This window comes from Elaeis guineensis, chromosome 13 (genome assembly GCF_000442705.2).
Source record: "Elaeis guineensis isolate ETL-2024a chromosome 13, EG11, whole genome shotgun sequence".
NCBI lineage: Eukaryota > Viridiplantae > Streptophyta > Magnoliopsida > Arecales > Arecaceae > Elaeis > Elaeis guineensis.
Window position 1 is genome coordinate 44297061 of NC_026005.2, and position 3581 is coordinate 44300641.

At 37.0% G+C, this 3581-nt stretch overlaps 1 pseudogene; it reads right to left on the bottom strand.

Annotated features, from left to right (window-relative positions):
• Positions 1-388: 388 nt before the first annotated feature.
• On the bottom strand, positions 389-3097 carry LOC109504907 (uncharacterized; annotated as a pseudogene).
• Between the last annotated feature and the right edge of the window lie 484 nt (positions 3098-3581).

A 3581-nucleotide genomic window follows, 5' to 3' on the forward strand; every position in this document is an offset into this window, starting at 1 on the left:
CTGGACGACCTCTAAGAGTCCGTCGTCTATATGAAATCGGCTCCCCACGGTCTCTACCAACTCATCCATCATGATCCCTATCCTGTGTGATATGTGTAAACTGAGACTCACTGATGAATCGAATGTCACCCTGTGACTGTCTCATAAACAGTGATCTTCTGTCCTCCAGTTTCTTCCTGATCATCAGATCCATGGCTACTACTACCAGTATCATCATCACTCTCCCTGATGTCCGTATCTAAGCCAGATAGCTCCTGTACTCTTGAGAGTGGTGTACGTACAACTGTCTTTTTCTTTTCTCCCTTGTGCCCCTCTGTGACTGAGTTTCCTGTGATTGGAAAGATGGATGCCTTCTTACTGGCTGTCGGGAGGATCGTCTATACATTTCTCACTTGAATCTTTGGAAAGATGCATTGGACAGCGAGTCATGTGATGAATGAGTTTCTTGTATCCCCTCAGACTGTGGCTGATCAACTGAAACCCTATATGAAATATTTTCTTCTGCCCATTGCCCTGGATCTACCCTGATCTCCCTCGCCACCACACTGGCTGGTCGTGGAGGGGATCCTAGCTCATCAAGCTTTGACTTCTGCTGCTGACCTGCAAGCCATCCGATGATTGGATCATCATCTTCGTCAGCATAATCATCCAGCGTTGGATCAGTGTACTTCAACTGAACTTCTTTCTGAATGCATTTTAGCCTCAATCTCAGATTGTAGTGAACATATACAAGATCATCGAGGTATTTTTATGTCAGATGATTTCTCTGTTTGCTATGGATAAGGACGAAAGTGGACCAATTACGCTCACAGTCACTAGTAGAGATCATCTGAGAAAGAATACGGATAGCCATATGTCTCAAATTTTCTACTGACGTTTTAAAATGAATCCACCATTCAGCTGCAAAAGTAAAATTACATATCAAATTTGATGATATTATTAAACAAAATTACATATCAATCTATGTTGCTCATTTTTGATATGTAATTTACCTGGATTCATCTGCTTTTTGCTTATGACAGTTGATGAAACTCCAAAACTATCTGATCCCTCTCTAAACTATTTCGTCTGAAATAAAATATATTTATTATTTATAAATATATCAGATCGAATTTATTTGAATAATTATATTTGTTTTAAACTAGTATACCTCTTGCAGATACAACGACACGATTTCTAGATCGGACACCATCTTATATATGACATTGTGAAGAGTAGCAAGAAGCTGGCTGTCCATATCTATCCCCGAAATGGTATACTAAAATCTCAGATTCAAGTAATAAGCTGCAGATAAATTTCAAGACTGATTAAGCACACTTTTATTTTCATACTTCAAAAAAATATTTTAAAACATTCTTGAATCCAAACTTACCAGCTAGATGCAAATCTCTACCCATCTGATAGTCCCAACGGTGCTCAATAATGTTAATGAATTCTTGAGCATGCTTGAAATCATTCTCACTGATCTATTTCTTTGCCCTCTCCATCATATAATATAGGAAGCCTATCTGGGGGTATCTCTCGCTGTCCACAGTGCGAAGTACCTCATATAAAGGCTTGATAGCCTTCACTACCTTCTCAGCCACTGTTAAAATGACTGACTCGTCATCAAGTTCTCCACATGACTTACATCAGTGTCGGCCCTTGCATATCTGCTCTCCTGCCACTCGACACTGATAAATATTTAACGTAGGGCTGCTTTCTTCTAAAGAAGACTATCAAATGCTATGTTGTTGGTAGCAAACCGTGTGATACCCGGTCGTAAGATCTTCCTCCCAGTATACATCCACATCAATGAAAGAACCCATGTGTAGTTGTAGATAAATCTAGTAATGGTCTGGGCAATCTCTACTACCTGCTGCACCCTGCGAATCCTCCCAATATCCATCAATATAAGATTAATGCAATGTGCAGCACATGAGGTCCAGTATATTTGCGGTCGCTGCTCTATCAGAAACTCTCCGACAGCCTTATATTGTGATCCATTATCTGTGATGACCTGCACGACATGCTGCTCACCCACTAAATCAATCACCTCCTCCATCAGACCAAGGATATATGTGGCATCATGCATCTTATCTGAAGTATTAATTGATTTATGAAAAAATATTTTTTCATCACAGTATGTCAAAAAATTAATGATGCTCCATCTAGTAGGATCTGTCCAACCATCACACATCACTGTCAGACCGTATGTAGGCCATTTATTTTTATAAGAAGTAATCCATCTCTGCAGATCCTCTTTGTTGCTGTCAAGAAGCTGACCATAGATGTCCTTAGGTCCTGGAGGATCTACACCCTGGCCGACAGTCTTTATGGCTGAAATAGCAGATCGGTAGTAAGGATTGGCTGCTGCATTTGCTGGAATATGGCTGAAATGAAACTATGATCCAATAGCTCGCCACATATCCTTCTTCTTATCTTTTTTCAGCATACTGTCAATTCTCTGCTGCTTTGAATCCTTGCTGGATAAAGCATGTGGATCCAAATCCGGAATGCTGGCTCCTACTGGAATATCTCTAGAAGACCTCCTCCTACTGCCAAAAGCTCCCAATAAAGAAGACAAGCTGCATCTGCTCTCTCTACCACCAGGCTCTCTAACTGAGATAATCCTCCTTAACTCAAATTCTCTCCCACCAGTCGATGATGCAGATCCTGATTCATAGCATGATGGTCCGAATCGCTCTCTGTACCGAGCCATCTCCTCCTACCGATACTGATCCGTCAAGCTCGCCTGAATGGCAGTCTCAATCTGTGTCTCCTCATCATTTGGAGCAGAAGCCTCTTCTGACTCTCTAGAGTGATAAGAAGGTGGCTCTGTAGCTCGATGGTCTACTTCAGTCCTTTTCTGCTTTATCCTTTCCTTCGCTGCTTTCGAATCAGCAAAGTACTTTTTCATCAATTATCGGACATCTTGCAGATATTTCTGATATATAGACACATCAGGATAATCACCAACCAGGTGCTGCTTTAACCTAGTCACCCCTCTTCTTTTGAACTCTGTGTTGCACCATTTGCATCTCCAATGATACCGAGCCGAGAGCATCTTACCATGATCCCAACCGATGTCACGCTCTGAATCTTTCTTCTTACTCATTTCTGTAGGTATAATAAAATATTAATTATTTTAAATTAACTATAATATAATACTAATTATATATATTTTTTATTTGATAATATTTTTTATTATTTAAATATTTATAAAAAAAATTTCAAAAAAATCTCAAGTTAGATTCAAATATTTTAATTGTTTTGAATCATTCTAAATATTATTCTTAATTTCAAAACTAACTCTAATTTTTTATTTTTTTTATTTTTTAATAATTTTTATATAAATAAATATATATTATAAAATAGCTGATTAATTAAAGTGAATGAACGTCATGCTCTAAATTTTTTTCTTATAAATATATGCAAGTATAACAAAATATGATAGTTTAATGATAATTAAAATAATTAAATATAATTTTAAAATAATTTTAATAATTATTTTAAAACTTATAAATTTAAAATAAATATGTTATATGATTCAAATAATATTTTTAAATTAAATAAAATATAACACTATTTTTATATATTTT